Below are 21,358 nucleotides of genomic sequence, written 5' to 3' on the forward strand. Positions count from 1 at the left end.
TACAGTTGTCCAGTTCAATTGGTTCCAGTGGGATTCTTCCAATTCAACCACAGCTGGACCTTGTTAAGCTGAGTTTTTCCCACTGTTGTCTGCTGGACAACATGCAGCCTCTGTTCTAGCTGAACTAGGCAGGGCTACTTTTCTCTCACTGATATTTATTCTGTATTGTATTTTGTTCTCCTCTTACCCTGCTGATGCCAGAATAAAACAACTGTGTGCTTTTTCTCTGCCACCTGGGCTATATTGCTTCTGAGTACCACTGATGCTTATTGATTGCTCCCTCCTCATACCCTTGTGAAATGAGACCTCCTTGCTCTTTCATTTTTTTTTCTTTGTCAGAATACTACTTCAACCCTTCTTCTATTGGTTCTGCTGAAAGTATTTGTTTTGAGGTGCTTTTATTCTTCTATGATCATTGGGGGATGGTTGGCAGGCTTTGAGTATTTTTTACTTTGCCATCTTGGCCCTATTGGTCACTGTCTCTGTTGCTGTGGTGACTGTTTCTGCTGCTGTAGTAGCAACCTATGCTGCTGTCACTACCAATGCTGTTGTCCCAATTGTTTTATGTTAAACAATTTGATTATTAGTAGATTATGCCTGTATAGTCATGAAAATTATTTCCATATTTTCTATGTTGAAAAAGAAAATGCAGAGCAAAATACAATATTATCATTATTGTGTATGATATTTACCTGGTTCTGCACATTTCACTTTGCTTCAGTTCATTTATGTCTTTTCAATTTTTTTCTGGAAGAATTCTGCTTATTTTTATAGCAGAATAATATTCCATCACAATCATATACTTCAATTGTTCAGGTTTTTCCCAATTAATGGACATCCTCTCAATGTCCAATTTTTTGATACCACAAAAAAGAGTCATTATATTTTTGTACATGTAGGTGAATTTTCTTTTCCTTTGATCTCTTTGCAACACAGAACTAAAGTTTTAGTATTTGTGGTCATAAGACATAAGCCCCTTGGTTATAGTTCCAAATTGCTCCCATTTTTCCCCACATCTCCTTGACTGTCTTTTTATGTCATATTATCTAATCTGAAAAATGTGAGGTGATAACTTATAGTTGATTTAACTGGCATTTCTCTAATTGATAGTAATTTAGAGACTTTTGTTTCTGAGAACTATGATGACAGAATGAGGAATATTCAGAGCTTTCCTAAACCCATCTCTGAATATCCATCAACATATCTCAAAACAAAGGAAAACTAGAGGAACCTGTCTCACTCGATGGAGAAAGGAGGGTAGTGGAGCATGTTCAACAACATGGGAAATAGCAGAGTGGAAACTAGCCCACCACATTCAGCATGGGAAAAGATACTATAGAGTTGGGACATAGTAAACAGCCTCAGGAAAGATAATGGCAGATGCAGAGAAGTAGCCCAGAACATGTTGAATAGTGGAAGTAGCTGTCCCGTGCTAGTATAACTGGGGAAATCCTCAGTGGAAGGAACAACCCAGCAATCATGACACCTTGGGGATCTAGCAGTTGAAGAGCAGAAGATAGCTCAAAAATAGCTCAATATAGAGGAAAAAAGGCCCCTGGACAAAGAGAGGGCTACTACTCCTTCCACCCAGGAGTGTAGCTGAATTTCAGAATATAGGCAAGGTGATGAAAAAAAGTCCCCCCCACCCCCACAAAGAGCAAAGACAAAGAAAAAACTGATCCTGGAAAGCTGTTTTGGCAAAAGGGAAAACCAAAATATAAGCCTAAAAAGATAGAAATGCCAAAACAGAAATGTATCATGCCTCAATGTCTAATATGAAAGGATGTCAAGCCCAAAATGAACTCCTTAGAAGAGGTAAAATAAAAGAAGGATTACAAAACAAATAAAAGAGAAAGGAGAAAATTTATGAGAATAAATGAGACTAACAAAAAAGGAATCCTAAAACTCAAGCAAGAAAATGACTCCCAGAAACACAGAAGAAAAACATAGGATTGATTATATTGTATGACAGAGATATTGACTTTAAATGATCACTCTATTGCAAATATTAATAATATCGAAATAGGTTTTGAAAAATGATACATGTAAAACCCAGTGGAATTGCTTTTTGGCTCTGGTAGAGGACAGGGAGGAAGGTAGGGAGAGAACATGAATCATGTAGCCATGGAAAAATATTTAAATTTTTTGATTAAAGAAATTACATTTTAAAAATGACTCCCTAAAATTAGGATTGGACAAATGGAAGCTAATGACTTCTTAAGTTAACAGAAAAAAAATAAATTTAAATAATTTTTAAATAGAAAAAAAACAACTTTGAAATATGTTAATAGCAAAGCAATTGATTTGGAAAATGCAACTATCAGAGATAACTTAAGAAGAATTGGACTACCTGAAAGTCATGAACATGAGATAATCAGCTTCCACTTGCCCAATTCTAATTTTTAAGAAATTACTTTTTTTCAGTGATCTTTTGAACCTCTTTTATAATTTGGCCAATTCTACTTTCTTTTCCTTTCTTTTTAATCTCTTTGACATATATAATTGATAATGGTATTGCTGGGCCAAAGGATATACAAAATTTTATGACCTTTTGGCATGGTTCCAGGTTGCCCTTCAGATGGTTTTATTAATTCATAGCTCCTTTAGCTGTGTATTAGTATTCACATTTTTCCATATCCTCTCTAGCATTTTTCACTTTCCTTTTTTGTCTGGTGGATATGTGGTGGTACTTCAGAGTTATTTTGATTTAAATTTCTCTAATCAATAGTGGTTTGGAACATACATCATGTGAATAAAGATGATTTTAATTTCTACATTTGAGAATTGCCTGTAGATATTATACAGATAATTTTAGGATTTTGACTTAAATCCAAATTAATTGGTTGCCAGGAGGGAAATCCCAAATAAAATACCCAAATCAGTTTGGAAATTTATGGTAATTTTAATTAATATAGAGGGAAGACATTTAAGGAGAAGGAGGTAAGAGGATATAGGATATCTCCCACCTGGCCTGTGCCAATGGGAGTTTAAAATCTCTGCCTCTAGGTTTCTGAAGAAGATGGGAGGCTTCTAAGAGGATAAAGTTGGAAAGTAAAGGAGGGAAACTTCAGTCAGAAACTCACCACTGAACCATAAAATAGCTGTAGCCACATCAAGATGCCAAAAGACCATAGTATGCTGCTGTCAGCCACCTCTTTGCCACCAAAAGGTACTGGAGAGAGAAAGAGAGCCAAATATGTAGACCTTTCACCCTTGTGTCCCCTCCTCTAAATGCCCATTCTTTAGTTCTCATCTTCTTTGATTAGGTTATATCTTTAGAGTTACTTAACACTTCTTTCTTAAGTTCACCTTTTGTTAGTTACTTGACCTTTTTGTGATTAATTTAACCTTTATAGTTATTTAACACCTTTTTGTATTAAGATCTAAAAATAGACTTAGCTTAAAGTTCTAGCTTCACTATAAAGTAAGAGCTAAGTACCTTCCTTGTTCAATAAGATTACAACTTTATCTTCCCATAAAGTAAGGTCTAAGGAGGGTTGAGTAATTTAAAGTTCACAATATCCTTGGACTCTGTCAATTGAGAAATGTTTTATATTGTTAAAAATTTGACTTGATTCTCTCTATATCTGCAAAATGAAACCTTTGTCAGAGAGATTTGTTATAAAGATATTTCCCACTTTGCCTTTTAATCTTGATTGCATTGATTTTTTTATGAAGAAACTTCTAAATTTAATATAATCAAAGTTGTATATTTTACACATCATAATGTTCTTTATGTATTTTTTTTACTGAAATTTTCCTCTTATTCATAGATCTGACAGTTAAACTATTTTGTGCTCCCCTAATTTGTTTATGGTATCACCCTTTATTTTGAAATTAGGTATCCTTTTTTACTTTACCTTAGTATATGGCATGTGGTATTGGTCTATGCTTAATACTGGATATACAGTTTTCCAGGTTTCCTTGCAGTTTTTATGAAATAATTAGTTCTTCAAAAAGCATGGATCTTTGGGTTTGTCAAACATCTGATTACTACGGTCATTTAGCATTGTGTGTTGAGTGATAAATCAACTCCATTGGTCCTCCTCTCTATTTCTTATCCACTACCAGATTGCTTTTATGGTTTTTGCTTTATAGTATAGGTTGAAATCTGGTACAACTAAGCCATGTTCCTTCATATTTTTTTACTAATTTCCTTAATATTCTAGATATTTTGTTCTTCCAGATGAATTTTTAAACTTTTTAGCTCTGAGATAATTTTTTTTATTGATTGACTGGTATGATACTAAATAAGTAAATTAATTTAGGAAGAATTATTATTTACATCATGGTGGCTTAGCCTACCCATGAATAAATTATGCTTTTTAAAATTGTTTAGATTTTCCTTTATTTGTGTGAAAAGGATTTTATAGTTTTATGCCTTTATTATTTAGAATTTCACTTCAAAATCCTTTCATTCACATTCTGAGGACTAAATGTTATCATTGCTTATCTGGAAATGGTGTATTGAATATTTATATTCCACTCTACATTAATAATATTTCTATTTCCTCTTACATGGTTAATTTTGGTAAAACTTCTCTGATCTTAAGAAATATTACTAAATTAAGAAATTTAGCAATCCCACTTAGAAAATTTTGTTATTTTTAAACTTGAGATTATCCAGCAATTATTTTAACCCTTTAGCTTTTAAAAAATATGTTGTTAATTTTGTCTAAAACTGTGAGATGGACATTAAAATATTAAGTATTGAGTAATTTTTCCCATTTCGTTAGGTACAAAGGATTTGAAGCATGAAAATTGAATATTAATGTAGCTTGGGTACTCTCTGCATAATGCAGGGTCCTTATCTTTCTCTACATTGTAATTTTTTTCCTTTTTTATAGTGTTATTAAAACTTCTTGCTGGAATTCAATGGATGTACTGTAAATTTTGTTCCAACCCCATTATTTTTTTTCTAGATATCTTTATCTACATGTGTAATTTTAGAAAGATATCACTTAATGGTTAATTTATTATATTCTTATCACTGCTGTTAATTCTATAAGTATACTTTTCTTTCTAATTTTCTTTTTTTTACTAAATTATTATCTTATTTATGCTTTACTTAATATCTATGTTTATTAATTTTTATGATATTTCTATTATTTGGGGTCATTTTCAAAGCAGATAATTTTTATCTTATTAAAAATAATCATAAGAATGCTTCAGATTTTTCTATTTAATTGAATATTGATTTTTAAAATGATCATTAGGCTCAAGTTTTCAGGTAATTTCTCTTTTGGGCTTATATCTTGAGCACTTTTGCTCTTCAGAACATATTATTGTATTCTATTTCTTTGTGCAATTTCTGAGGGTCACAGAAAATTTTCATTATTCAAGTCTCATTTTTTTTTACATTTAAATCTGTTTAATCAGATGGTTGACTTGCCAAATTCCTAGTGTCTAGCCTGTGGAAACAGCTGCAATTACTTTACCTCTTGAAAAAAATATATTTTAGGGAGATTTTAGAATATTTTATGAACAAATAATATATTAAGTCACATATTTTGTTTGTGATATCATCCATAAGTCTTTTCCTGCTCTCCAACACATTAAAAAGTTAACCTTTTTCTGAAATGTTTTCACTGTATATACAATTTGGTAGTTTTACAAAGATTATTAGATCAAAGTAAGGTGCTGTGGGAGATAAAAGAGCCAAGTAATAAACCAATAAATTCCTACTATCAAGGAATTTATAATTTGATACTTAGAATGGTAAAATAGAAAGTTTTCAAGTTCAAGTCAAAAAATCTAAGTTCAAATTCTAATTCAGCCACTAATTAAATATTTGACAAACTTTTCAGTCATTTAATTTTTCTGACACTCAGTTTTCTGATCCTTACATTGAGAGTAAGAGTAAGTGATTCTGCTATCTCTTAAAGTTTTAGTTTTACAACTTTTTGATGTCAGACAATGTCTATATTACAGTGGAGATTTAGCTTTTATCCAGTTTTGTTACAGTAGATAATTCTGGCCCAAATTTCTTCTTCCCCATATCATTCATAATAACAGAAAATCAATTGTTATAAATCCCTCAAACCTATTTGAAATTATTTTAAGAACTAGAAATTTCAATTAGTTGATTTTCATAAATTACAACATCAAAAATTTGATACTTTATTATCTTTTCTCCACCACACAAAACATTAGCTACTGAAATAAAAAACCAAACCCTAACAAAAAAACAGCATATAGAAACTGCCATTCCTATTTATCTAATGGAACCCAGAGCAGTCTCACTGCTTAGTATGGAAGGATATGTAATTTGACAATATATATATATATATTATTTGTGTGTTCATTTATCTATTTGTCCATTTATTTATTCATCATTTATTAATTTATCTATCTATATGGCTATTTATTCATTTATTTGCTTCATTTATTTATTTGTTCATTCCTCTTTTAGTTTGTCTAACCATTCATTCACTTTTTCACTTATTTTTCTATTTATCTAACCATTCATTTATATATGCATACATCTATCTATCGATCTACCTATCTATTATTTATTTGTTTGCCTTGTTGTTACTATGAATTTACTTTCTTAGAAGTTTTAAAAATAGTCATTTTTGGAAAGGTATGACTTTATACCTGAGCATTTCAGAACTGTAAAAATATTTTTATCCCATCAAAACTCCTTTTGAATCACATGCCACAGAACATGTAGGATTAACATTTGAGCGAAGTTATAAAATGAAAAAAAAAAGTATAATTCCAGCCTTTAAGAAGATTTGCTTAGAACTATTCAATTCCCTCACAGTCTTAGTCCTGTAAAAAAACAAAGAATGAGAAGAGAAAAATTTGGTAGCATGTACTCTACTAATTTTCTCATTCAGTCCATCCATGTCTGGTTTTTATTTGTTTGGGTTATTATCTATTGTACTCAGATGCCTTATAAAGTAGTATTTAATTTCATGACTGAATTAATGGTTGTGATGGTATCATAATAGCTATCAATACACCCTGGCATAGTGGATAGAGGACTACACTTTGAATCTGGAAGGTCTGTGTTTGAATAGTGCTTCAGACAATTATCAAGTCACTTAACCTCTCTGAACTTCAAAATTTTTGTAGCGTGGAGTTAATAATAAAATTTACTAGATATATTAATTTTCATAGTCATATCAGATAGGATATGTGAAATGCTTCACAGAGCTGAAAGTGCTATGCAAATGTCAACTATTATAATAGAATCCTCTGGCTTTGTAATAGAGCATCTCAAACTGATTTTGAAACTCAAGAATTTAGAAAATTTACTAATAAAATGAAAATTAATCCTATTTTGTTACCTGTTTGGTGTGTAATGCACAAAATTATAATGTTTTTCTTTTTTAAGTCATATGCAATATGCATACTTTGGGAGTTTAAAGGAAGTGAGAAAAAAGTTTATTTTCAGTGAATTGCTTTTTGCAATGAAATCTCTACTTACTCTGTGTCAAGGGTATTCAGCACATAAAAGTACATTGATCTCATTCATTTAAAAAACATACTTGCTTTTCACCTTTAATCCAAGCTGAGATGAATGTAGGAGTAGACAACTTTGAAGTTGCAGTACCCCAGGGAGGCGTGGGCATTTTAAGAAACTCATATGTTTCAGAAAAATGTCACTTTAAAAAAAATCAATGTTAGATTTTCAAATCTTCAAAACATTTGGTTGGCTTGGGAAGGGAGTACCCTAGGCATATGCAAGATTAAACAGCTTTGAAAGACTCTGATAAAGGACATCATCATTGCAATTCCCACAGAGAGATTAACGGCCAATAAGACCTCAAATTGTCATTTTAGTGGACTTTCATTGAGTCTAGCTAAATGGTAGCATAACAGTATTAGTACAACTTACAGTATTCCTTTTTGAGAAATGATTTTTGAAAAGAAAAAGTTGAGACTAGAAGAGTAATTCTCAAAGGAGGGTCATGGCCCTGGAGAGAAGGTTAGAGAGAGCAAAACTACAGGCCTTTGAGCATTTATTTGATGATACTGGGCCTCTGAACATCAGTTGGATGGTGGCAAAACCTCCTTTTTCTATATTATCTGCTTTCCCACTTACTAAATCCTTCTCTTTTCAGAAGTCAGGCGACTGCATTTATTTAACACCTACTATGGGTCTATTGTCATTATCAACATGCCTCAACCTTTCTTTTAACCTCTCCTTTACTTGACTAATCAAAGCAATGTTGGAACCATGGACTCAGAAGTGTGAAACTGTATGGTGCCCTAAATATAATTTCAAGATTCTAATTTTTAAAAAATCCAAAGTTATACAGTTGGTAGCAGAACAAGAAATTTAAAATGTGCAGTTAATGGTTCCAGATTTTTATCATTCTATTTTTCTATTCTCAAAACTATGGTATTCTTACAAAATACTTACACTTTGAAATTCAATGAAGAACATAAGAGAGAAAACAGTAGGTGAGGGACAAGTTATAGAATAAAAGAGGTCAAGAAACACAGCTCATTTCCTCCAGTGTGGGATGGAGAATGAAGTAGCTATAGGATTTATGAACATGCCTCAAACAAGTAACTTTTCAAAAATAAACTTAGACTTGACAGAATCATTATTTTCCAAAATTTCAGACTAACAACTTCTGAAATAGATTTCTAGCCAGTATAATTCATTTTTGTTATCCTGAACTAAATCTTCCAAATTCATTAAGATCTATTTTCTTTTCTTCTTCACAGTTTCTTCCTCACCTGGAGGGCCTTAGGGACAGAAACAAAGTCAGTATATATCTATTGATGTTTAGAAGAGTTAGAAAGGGTAAGTCAGGCATCTAGACCATTAAAAACAGTGGTATATTGATCCAAATTAGGATCAATTTAAAACATACCAATTCAAATGCAAGTTTATCTCACTAATTTGACCTCAATGATACTTTGGTTCCAAGAAATGTTTTCACTTTCTTCAGTATTGTGATTAATATTCTCATAGAACCAATGAAAAAAAAATGCAACCAGTCAGGGATCTAAATTTTAGTTATCATACAACTATGAGTTAACCATATTTAAAAAATGATATAAAAACATTTACAACAAATGAATTCAAGTTAATAGTCCTGATGAACTATATTCTAAAGTAACAAATGAAGTGGAGCATCGCTGAGCTTGTATTGGTAACTATTAAATAAGGGAAATGAAAGAAGTGATATAGTACAAGAGATGAAAAATATCCTTCCCCCCCCCCAAGAACTTAAAAAAATAGATTTTTTTTACACATAATTTTTTTTTAGCTTTATTTGATTATTGGTCAAAAATCTAGAAATCATTGATGGGGAATAGAAAGAGAAACCATTAAAATATGGCTTTAGAATTTAAATATATATATATATATATATATCTACTTAAACATTATGATATCTAATTGGAACCTAATTTCTATTTTATCTTGTCCATTATTTTGTGTATTATGCATATAGGCATATGCCTCAATGATGTTCTATTTCTGCCTTCCTTTCTTGGATTTTGTGTTTTGTTAATTTATGTGATCCTCTGCTGCTACCTTCCTACACTGATTTTATATCATATTCTACATATGTTAATATATGTGTGTATGTTTGTGTATCTCAGGCATGAGATTTCAATGTGCCTCTAGGTATTTTAATTTTTTTTAATTTCTTCAAGGAGTAATGCAAACATACATATGTGCAACTCATTTGGACACGTGACACTCAATAAATACATATGTCTATATACATATACACATACATGTGAGGAGGAGTAGAAAGAGAGTAGGTGGGTTATGTAATGGAGGAATTGGTTGGTGGTAAAAGGGATAGAGGAGGAATGGAGATCTCCCCCCGAAAGCAGCATCCAGGAGAGGCAGCTGATGTGTAAGGTTGGCTCAGAGAGAGAAGAGAGGGAGTGAGTAGTTTCCCCCTTCAGCCTTCCCTCCTCAGCTATGGCTGCTCTCACAAACTGACTCTTGACTTTCCTCCACTACTAGAGCCTAAAGGTTTCTTCTCAGGAAGATTACTCTCTCCCTTCAAGCTGTCCCACTCACACTTGAGTACCTTTGGGAAAAGACAACGACTTGATTATAAACTAAGTCAGCTAGGATAAACAAAGAAATGGCTGGCAGGAAGGGAATTGGTGAGGAAAGTGCAGGGGGGGGTCCCTTCTCTAACTACCTCTTCCCCCCCCTCCGGTTTGGGGAACTCAGGCCTTGGCAGCCTGGGCCCCTGAGAGAGAGTCAGGTTGTCTGGCCCTGGTCTTTGACCCCCTGGCCACAGTTCAGACCCAGGGCACCAGGAGCTGGGAGCTAAGTTTGGAAGAGGCTCAATGTCTTCAGCTGTCACTTCAGTTGGGAATTGGGGGAAAGATGTCCTGTCACCAGGAGAGGAAAAGGTGAGTATATCCCCAGGAGAAAGGCTTGGCCAGAGCTCCCTCCTGGGCTTCTCAAGGCTGAGAGAGATCTAACTGAAATCCCAGCCAGAATCTTCTGGCTTCTCAACATTCCAGACCTCCTGGGTCCTTCCCCCATGGAGGTGATCAGATCCCAGTCCTTCAGGCTGCCACTCTTCCTTGAGTGCAAACTCTCTGTCACAGTGAGAAGTCAGAACATGTAGTTATAGACACTAATAAGGGATCTAACTTTGGTTAAGTCATTGCACCTCTTAGAACCCTAGCTTTCTCATCTGTAAAATGAAATTATTAGATTGGCCAAATTCTAAAATTTTTTGTGGATTTTGAGATCCACAAAAGCTGAAACCTTGTTTTGTGAAGATAACATGTCAAGTATAATGTTTCAATCAACCTTAAGTTGTAGAACCAGAACAATTTTTTTCCATTTACATCTTCTGAATTCTTATAATCAAGAGATGGAAAACTGGCCAAAAAAGTCTTAACATTTAAATATGAGACTTACTCATTTATAATTCCTATATAATAACTAATTTTTGTAAAGTTGATAAAACATTTTACTGATGTTTTGGAAATCTCATTTTGTTCATAATACTTATTAAATTACATGGAAAAAATATACAATGAGGCAAATCATGTTACAGATGCATACAAATATATATACAATATAAACAAATATATATAAGTATATAAACAGATATATACAAATCATAAGCATTGCTATTAAAAATCTAATAGTAATGCATATCTACTTAGAATTGGTAATACAATCTATTCAATTACTGACTAAATAAACTTCCTTACATTAAAACATAATTTTATAAAATGAGTAAGATTGATGGTACTAATATCTAACTCTAATTTTTCTATTTTTCAGCTTTGTGTTTCTAAAAGTTTTTAGCCTAAAATATTTATTAATATATTATAACAGATTTCGTTGTAGTGTTTTATGTTTCTGGTTTCTAATAGTTGCCACTTTAGAGGTGATAAATTGTAAGACTTAAAAAATAGCTAGAGAACATATAGAAGTTCATTTTCTTTGAATTGAGAAACCAGAGATTTAATATATGTATTTACATAAACAATAAACTCCAAGAAGCAAGATTCATGATTCAAAATATGTGAGGCTGGGGCAGCTAGGTTGAATACTTCTTGGCTGTCTGACTCTGGGTGAGTCACTTAACCACAATTGTCCCTTAACTACTCTTCTGCCTTAGAATCAATTCTGAGATATTAAGGATTTTAAAAATATTTAAGGTATAACTTGGTAAACTGATACATTTTCAACTGAGTCCTCTTCCCTGAAACTGACCTCAGTAGAGTCTCTGTTTTTGTTTATCTCTAGCTCTCTCTGTTTTTCTGTCATTCATACACACACACACACACACACACACACACACACACACTTTCTCTTGTCTCTTTCTAGCTGTCATATATATTTTTCCCCTCTAGATAATCTGAAATTTCTGGGTCTTGGAATCTAGGCTTCTTTCTTCCTCTCTTCTTCCCATCACACCCTCAAGCAAAAGTCAGAGATCACAGTTTCCTAAGGAATAGTCAACAAGTGAGACATTGCTGGAGCTCCTATAGAATCTATAGTGTAGATGTAATGATTCCTTTTTACCCTGGAACTGTGACTAGTACTCTTGCTCTCTTTTGACTTACCACAATTTCTCCTCTCCACCCAGAACTATAATCCTGAATTTCGTATGTACACTGAAATTATCAAATAGCAACTGGTTCTGCTCCCAGTTTAAGCTCAGGTTCCTCTGTAATCTCTTTTTGACCAATTGTTCAATTTTCCTTTACTATATCTAGACTGAGAGCTACAGAAGCTTGTAGTATTGCCACTATTGACTGGATCTATTATTGGATTGGCCACTGAATGGCCTCTAGGCATAGCTCCACCTCAGTGTCTCAGACCTCTCCTATCAACCTCCTAATTTGTCTTTGTATGGAAAATTGTCTTTCCTGACTCTGTTGCCCATCTTTTTCCAGATTTTGATTTGACACATTATTTTAAATTTATTTGCAAAGGAATGTTGAGAGAGTCTGGATTCTTTTTTATATTCAGCTATATTTGTTCTACTCCCAAAATAGCAATGTTTACTTTAAAAATAGAGGGAGACTAATAAGGTAATAAAATAGAGATAATTCTTTGGAGGTAATAGAATCAAGAGTAGAGAAGAAATTTTATTTAGCATCAGTCTGTGCACTAAAAGCTCCCCCCCATTAATAAATTTGTTTTTATTGTGGAAAATTACAATTAAAATACTTTTTGATAATGAGATAGCAATTCTAGGATACTATTAAGATTATGAAAAGCAAGGCAAGGTTGATTTTTAACAACTTACTCAAGTATATTTTGAGTTCTCTGAGGGAATATGAAAAATTCAAGGTGTGTGGTGGGAATCCAGATAAGCAAGGAATATGGAACAGAGGAGGTGTAGTAAAGGTTTCTTTTTATAGCAAAAGAGAATTTCAGGACACCTCTAAGAGGAAATAATTTTACTCAGGATAGAGTGGAGCTATCAATGTCAAACAGAAGAATTTTTATTTTATTCTAACAGGAACCAATAGTATTTTGTAAATGAGGGAGGGGCATTATCAGAACTATTTTTGGAAATATTAAATGTATAGCTCTGTGATGAAAGATGAATTGGAAAGAGGAGTAAAGAAAGGTGTGGAGACCAGTTGGATGGCTATTACAACAATATAGATGAGAATTAATTGGATCCTAAGCTTATGTAATTTTGAAGAAATTATTTGACCTCTTTAAGTCTCTATGTGTAAAATGCATGAGTTGTGTGACCCTTAACTAGTGATTTAGTTACTGTTGAACTATTTCCTCATTTGTAAAATGAGGTTATTTGAGTAAATTAACACTTACCAACTAATTTATAGAAATATATTCAAAATAATATTCATTATAATCAAAGTGTATTGTACTATAGTTATATTGGTTGTACAATATTAAAGTAATTAGCATAATGCTACATAACTAGCATGAATTCAGGGGATTCTTAATGTCAGATTTTTCATTTTTTATTCCCTGTAGTTATGAAATTGATTTTTCTTTATTTTTTTCAGACATCTTGGTTCATTAGTATAGAGAACTACTGTTGAAAATAATTTCCTTATCATGTGCAGATCAGAAAATGTTCTGCAATTTATTGTCTTACAGAATTGTCGGGGCACTAAGATTTTGTGATTTATCTAGGTTCATACCAACAATGCATGTTGAGGGTGGGATTTAAAACCTGATATTTGTGTTTATAAGATTGACTTTCATTCCCTTTCCTACATTTGCTTTGTAAAAAGGAATTCTTTAATTTCTTTAATTTAATGGGGGACATGGAGGTCCTCTTACCATAGAGATGTATAGGGATTAACCAGTCCAAAATAACAGGAAGTAGGAACCAGGGAGCCCCCTGCTGAGAGAGCATCAGTTATAGGCTGCCAGTAGCTGAGAGTTAGGAGAGTCAGTTGCTGACAGTTAAGAGTGTATTGCTGACAGTTAGGGCTGGCAGTTACAGGGAAGTTGGCTACTGGGCATGAGTTGGTTGGGGGTTGGTCGCTGGTAGTGTAGGTTGGTGTTTAGTTGCTGGAATATAAAGCAGGCCTGAGCTTACTGAGAAGGCTTTTGGCTTTAGTCTTTAAAGGGATTTTTGCCTTTTGGATCTTTAGAGAGTAGGAGGTCTGACTCTGAGGCAAGGATCTGCTGTCAGTTGACTACTAACAGGTGGGCTGCTATAGAAAACTGATTGAAGAAATGAGTGAATGGTGGCTATACATTATTTTAGGGAGTTAAGTAGTTAGTGAATAATTTATAGAATAGGTTAGATTAAGCCTGGGTTGTGATAGGCAGAAGAAACTGTCCTCGGAAGACAGTTATAGGTAGTATTAGGAATTCCAGGGATATTTATAGGGTATAAGATTAGTAATCTCTCTTTTCTCTTTTCTATCTGTACGTCTTTCTTAAAGTAAATAAAGTTTTTTTAATTAAACTGCTTTATTTCCCATTAAAACTTAAATTATTAAAAGCTTCTCTCTTAATTTGTCAAAAGCCCTACTTTAACCCTTACAGCTCTCTACACTGTTGTGTGGGAGAGAAAAAGTCCATCATAATATAAAAAGTGTCATTCAGAGATTGCCATCTTAGCAGTGCTTATGTCAAATAATCCTGTCCAGGTCTTTACTATTAAATACTTTAATTCAAAACAGGTTTAAATATAAAATTCTACATCAAATTACAACTAACAATCAGCATTTGTTATTATTCATTTTAAATTATTTTTTTTTGAGAAAGAGAAGGTAGAGGAGAGAAGAGTTCGGGTATCCCTACAAGTCTTGGGCTTCCCTGAGGAGGCTGGGGGGTCTGGGGCTCTGGCCTTTCCCTGCTGTGGAAGCCTGGGGATGGCGACGGCAGGGACGGCTCAGGAGAAACAGTTCCCCCCCCCCCCCCCCCCCCCCCCCCCCCCCCCGCGCTGCTGAGTTTCTTCATTTACAATCCCCGCTTCGGCCCCCGGGAAGGAGAGGAAGAAAAGAAGATTCTGTTTTATCATCCAAATGAAGTGGAAAAGAATGAAAAAATTAGAAATGTTGGATTATGTGAGGCTATTGTACAGTTTACAAGGACCTTTAGTCCATCAAAACCTGCAAAATCCTTACACACACAGAAGAATAGACAGTTCTTCAATGAACCAGAAGAAAATTTCTGGATGGTCATGGTTGTTCGGAATCCCATGTTTGAGAAACACAGTAAAGATGGAAAACCAATTGTTGAATACCAAGAGGAAGAATTATTGGACAAAGTGTACAGCTCTGTGCTGCAACAGTGCTATAGCATGTACAAGCTTTTGTACATTTCTGAAAGCCATGGAAGATGGAGGTGTCAAGGTTTTAAAAGAAAGATTAGAAAAATGTTTTTCACCGGTATTTGCAAACCCTGCATCTACAATCATGTGACCTACTTGACATTTTTGGTGGAATCAGCTTTTTCCCATTGGATAAAATGACTTACTTGAAAATCCAGTCCTTTATAAATAAGATGGAAGAAAGCTTGAATATAGTTAAATATACTGCCTTTCTCTATAATGATCAACTCATCTGGAGTGGATTAGAGCAAGATGACATGAGAATTTTATATAAATACCTTACTAGTTCTCTGTTTCCAAGACACATCGAGCCTGAGTTGGCAGGAAGGGATTCACCAATCTGAGCAGAAATGCCAGGAAATCTTCAACATTATGGAAGATTTCTTACTGGGCCCTTGAACCTTAATGATCCAGAAGCAAAATGCAGATTTCCCAAAATTTTTGTAAATACAGATGATACTTATGAAGAGCTTCATTTAATTGTTTATAAGGCCATGAGTGCAGCAGTTTGTTTCATGATTGATGCCTCTATGCAGCCTTCTTTGGACTTTTGCCGAAGATTAGACAGCATCGTTGGACCTCAGCTCACAGTTTTAGCATCTGATATTTGTGAACAGTACAACATCAACAAAAGAATATCAGGATCTGAAAAGGAACCCCAGTTTAAGTTTATCTACTTTAATCATATGAATTTAGCAGAGAAAAGTACAATTCACATGAGGAAAACACCTAGCATATCACTTACATCTGTTCATCCTGACCTTATGAAGATTCTAGGTGATATCAACAGTGATTTTACAAGAATGGATGAAGATGAGGAAATCATCGTGAAGGCAATGAGTGACTATTGGGTTGTTGGGAAAAAATCTGATCAGCGAGAACTGTATGTTATTTTGAATAAAAAAAAATGCAAACCTGATTGAGGTCAATGGTAGAATGAACCAATAAGAAGGAATAAGAAAAGATTCTCATCCACAAGGAAGGATTCATTGCAAGGGATGGAAATGATGGCAAATTTGGAGGAAAATGACCACTACATCTTAGAATTTGAGACAGCCAAAAAAGAAAAGGAAAGTTGGGATTAGTCTGACTTTGAGCAGGAATTTTGAAAGGATGAATTTCTAAGAGTTCAGAGGAAAGACAGATGGGCTTCTATGACCAAAAAGATCTACAGGAAGAATGAGAAGCACTAAATGAAATGTAGAAGACATAAGAAAAAATATTTCTGATTTGGAGGAAAAGAAAAAGTTGTTTAACAATGTGGACACAAACACAGTCAAGATGGTGGAATAAGGCAGGAACTCCCTGAGCTCTCCCATATTCACCTGAAAACAACTATTTTTAAAAGCCTCAAAACAACTTCTGGAGGAGCAGAACCAACAAAAGCAGGGCGTGGGGTGGTTTGAAACAACCTTTCATCCCAAGACAACTTAGAAGCATGGGAGGAAAGCTCTGACTTGCTATGGTAAGGGGGGAGCACAGTCCAGCACAGGCAGCATCTGGGCACCAGCAGCAGGCCATGCCCTAGCAAGGCTCTCACATCCCCAAGGAGGGCAGGCCAGCATCCAGGTTCCTGTGCAAGAAGTTTGGGCTCATGGACCCTCTGTCTCAGGGGTAGAGTTCAACCTTAATGTTAAGTTAAATCATGAAATAAGCTAGAAAAATGAAATGAAAAAGACCAACCAAAAATTTAGTATGTCAATAGGGATTATTGAAATACAAACTCAGATAAAGTCAACAATGTCAAAACGGCTACATGTAAAGTCTCACGGAAAAATGTAAAATGGTGTAAGGACAGAAAGAACTCCCAAAGAAGCTAATAAAAGGATTTTTAAAATCAAATGAGAGATTGGGTACATGGAAAAAGATGTATAAAAACGCACTGAAAAAAATTTTCTTAATAAGTAGACTCATGAGACATCAAGAAAAAAATAAAATAAAATAAAAATAATAAAAAAATCAAATTAGAGATACAGAAGAAAAATTGGAAAAAAGAAATGAGAGTGTTTCAGGAATGAAAAAAAAAGTCTTGTTAAATAGAACACAAAAAATGGGGAAAATTGTACAAGAATTCAACAACTCCTTAAAAAGCAGAATTGCCCAACTAGAAAAGGAGATACAAAAGTTCAATAAAATGATAATTCCTTAAAAGTCAGAATTGGATAAATATTCCGTAAGATATCAAGAAGCAATAAAATAAAATAAAAGGAATTTTTTTAAATGGGGGAGGGGGAAAGTGAAATATCTCACTGGAAAAACAATTAACCTGGAAAATAGATCTAAAAGAGATCATTTAAGAATTATTGGACTACCTGAAACCCATGATCAGAAAAAGAGCCTAGACATCATATTTCAAGAAATTATCAAGGAAAACTGCCCTAAAGTTCTTGAATAAGAGGATGAAGTAGAAATTGAAAGAAGCAACTGATTAATTCCTGAAACAGATACCCAAATGAAAACTCCCAGGAATATTATAGTCAAATGCCAGAGCTCCAAGGCTAACTCTACTACTGTTAAACCTTGAATAAATTACCTAATCTTTTGGGGGCTCAACTTTATCATCATTAAAATAAGACTAGATAACTGAGTTTCTCCCCATTCTAAGTCTACAATAATTATCATTTTGTTATCCTGGATACAGATGGCATGAGAGTAAACTAACTTCCTTTTTTTTTACATCCTTTCTAGACTAGAAGATTACATAGAGATGCTCTAAGTTATGCAGCTTATTTAGAATTTAACAGCATTTCCTGAAATCTCTGATGTTTTAGAGGGCTTCATTAAAAGATATGGATTAGACAGTAATACGATTAGGCAGATTCAGTGGCTCTATTCTTGGTTCCAAAACTACTTAGAAGGCAGCCTTCACTTCAGCCCCCACAAAGAGCTGGGCTTGGGCCTCTAATATTTAACATTTTTATCAGGATTTGGATAAAGTTCTGGAGGGCATGACTGTCAAATATGCAGACGGCACAAAGCACAGAGTGAAAGTTGATAATCTAGATATCAGAGTCAATCTAAATATTGAGTCAAATCTCCTAAGATTAAATTTAATGGAGTAAGTGTAGTCTTGCATTTGGGTTATGAAAATCAATAGGCAGAAAGTGAGGGAGGCATGATTATCCATTTCTTCCTAAAGTTAGATATCTCTAGCACTGGGCTTGGAATCAGGAATCATCAAGAGTCCTATTCTGGCCTCACACAATTACTATCTCTGTGGCCCTACACAAGTCTCTTTGCTTCAATTTCTTCATCTCTAAAATAAGCTGGAAAAGGAAATGCAAACCACTCCAGTATCTCTACCAGGAGATAGTGTCATGATGAGTCAAACACTACTGAAAAGATACAACAATAAATTAGCTGGGTTTTAAAAATAAAACCCTTTATCCTCGGAAGCCTTTGAAGTCCTTCCCTAAAAACTGGAACACCAATCCATTGTTGGTCGAATTGTGATCTTATCTAGTCATTCTAGAGAACAATTTGGAACTATGCCCCTAAGTCTATAAAACTGCACACCCCTTCATCTAGTAATACCACTACCAAGTCTATGTCCCATAGAGATCCAAAAAGGGGGGGGTGGCAGTAACCTATTTGTACAAAAATATTTATAACAGTTCTTTTTGTGGTGGTAAAGTAAGGAGATGTCCATCAATTGGGGAATGGCTAAACCATTTGTGGTATATGACTGTGATGGAATACTCCTGTGCTATAAGAAAAGACAAGCTTGATATTCCAGAAATATCTGGAAAGATCTACAAGAACTGACACAGAGTGAAGTGAGCAGAACCAGAACATTATACACAGTGACAGCAATATTGTATGATGATCAACTGAGAATGACTTAGCTATTCCTAGCAATACAATGATCCAAGATAATTCTGAAGGACTTATGATGAAAAATGCCACCTGTTTCCAGAGAAAGAACTAATGGAACTTAAATTCAGATCAAAGTGTACTATTTTTCACTTTTTAGTTTTTTTGGTGTGGGTTTTTTACTTTTTGGGGGGTGTTTATACGAGTCTTCTTTAATAATCAGACCAAAATGGAAACGTTTTTTGTGATCACACATATATAACCTGGAAATTGTTTGCCATCTTAGGGAGGGGAGTGGAAAGGAAGAGAGAGAATTTGAAAAATGCTGTGAAAATTGTTATAATATGTAAATAGGAAAAATAAAATATTGAAAAAATAAATTAATAAATTATTTTTATTAAACATTATTATTTGATAGATCTTTGTTCTCTTAGTACAGTCCAAATGCCTCCTGGACTTATTGTCTTTATGGTTTTACTTTATGCATTTCCAGATAGTCTCACTAAAAGAGTACACTCTAGGCATCTTGGGAAATGAAAAGATAACTGGATTTGGAATCAGAAAAATAAGGTTCAAACTCTAGCTTCTCTAATGACTAGATCTGTGACCTTGAACAACTCTTTTCCCCTACCTGAGTCCACTTCCCTACTCTGAAAAGGAGGGAATTGGGTAAGAAGATGTTCAAAGTTCCTTGCAGCACAAATATGTTCCACAGATAAATGTTCTGGTAATGAAATTCCCACATCACTTCTAGGAAGTACAACATTCTGATATTATCCTCCTGATAGCTCCCTCTACCTAGCAAAGTCCCAAAGGATATGAAAACTATTCCTGTCTCCAAAAGCAGCAGTTGCATCTAAAATGGAAATTACAAAGCATGTTTCCATGAATTCAAAGGCCCACAAAAAGGGCAATGTTCTATAGCAAAGACTATATTAGGTTTGGAATCCAAGCATAAGGATGTAAGTCCTGGCATTACCACTTCTAGGCTGTGGGAATCTAAGTCAAGACTCATCTCTGAGCCTTACTTTTCCTCTCCAATGTGAAAGGAGAAAGATAGATGATGGGATCCATTTTCCTTTTGAATCAAAGAATTTGTAGTCAGAAAGCACATCATCAGCTATTTCCTCAACGGAAACATATCTTTTAAGTGATGATCCAACTTCAAAAAACTCTGAGCATGAGGGAAATAGTCTTTTAATGTGCTAAGTTTGACCTGGATGATGTTATCCATCAAAAAACAGACTCTGGAGTAAGATATTTCACACTTTAAAAAAAAAATTCTAAAGAGTATATCCAGAAGAAAATTAAGGGAAGCCACTGGGGAAATTGAAAAAGCACTCATATTTTCTATTAGCATTATTTTATGGGGACATTTGGAGATATTGCAATGAGAAAAACATTAAGGTAAGGATATCTCTTTTACTATTATTTTATAAATTTCCCAAAGTGCTAGTTATAGGAATAAGAAAAAGAAAACTAAATTAAAGCTATGATAATCTATAAAAAGAGACAAAATATTTAAATGTGGCTCATTGGTTTGCTCAGAAAACCTCAAAGAATCAACAAATAACATAATTGATACAATTCATAGTTTTCATAAAGGAACAGAATAAAAATATATTTACAAAAGTGAAAATTTGATACTAATAAAAACAGAAGGAACTGATAAAAATATTATTCTTTCCAAAATAACTATAAAAATACATGATGTATCTGGAAGCAATAAGTCTTAAGATACCTATATATCTTGAGAACTTAGATAATTTATTGCTACAAAACAATTTACAAATGAAAATGAAATTTAGTGTTATATTCAGTGCTCATGATTAGATTGTAGCAATATAATGAAAATGATCATTCTTATTAAACCAATTTTCAGATTTATATTTTGTGTAATACCAGTTCAAGTACTTTTAATTTAGATTAAAAACTATTTTAAGCATCTTGGTTTCTCAGGCTACAGTTCACTAGAAGTAGAAGAGTTGAATGTGGAGAAGGGATGCTAACGATTGACATACTAATAGACAGACAAAAAAGAGATGATAGAACATTGTAACCTTTAGCAAGATAATTGGAAGTACTCCAAGGTATTTATGACTATTCAAGAAAAGGAGTGTGAAAGAGAAAGTTTATCTAGAACAGTCTAGCAAATTGGGACCACTATAATATTTACTAATAATTGAAAAAGGGAATCTCAAATAATGAGGGGACTGAGAAACATGAGAAGAGAAGAGACATAATTGATGCTTATGCATGAAAAATAAGGCAAGAATGAAGAAGTGAAGATTACAGTGAATATAGAC

General features: G+C 33.8%; 1 pseudogene; it reads left to right on the plus strand.

The window, feature by feature from the left end:
* Window positions 1–10,281: 10,281 nt before the first annotated feature.
* On the plus strand, window positions 10,282–16,202 carry LOC100014998 (vacuolar fusion protein CCZ1 homolog; annotated as a pseudogene).
* Window positions 16,203–21,358: the final 5,156 nt, after the last annotated feature.

Source organism: Monodelphis domestica, chromosome 1 (assembly GCF_027887165.1).
Source record: "Monodelphis domestica isolate mMonDom1 chromosome 1, mMonDom1.pri, whole genome shotgun sequence".
Lineage (NCBI taxonomy): Eukaryota > Metazoa > Chordata > Mammalia > Didelphimorphia > Didelphidae > Monodelphis > Monodelphis domestica.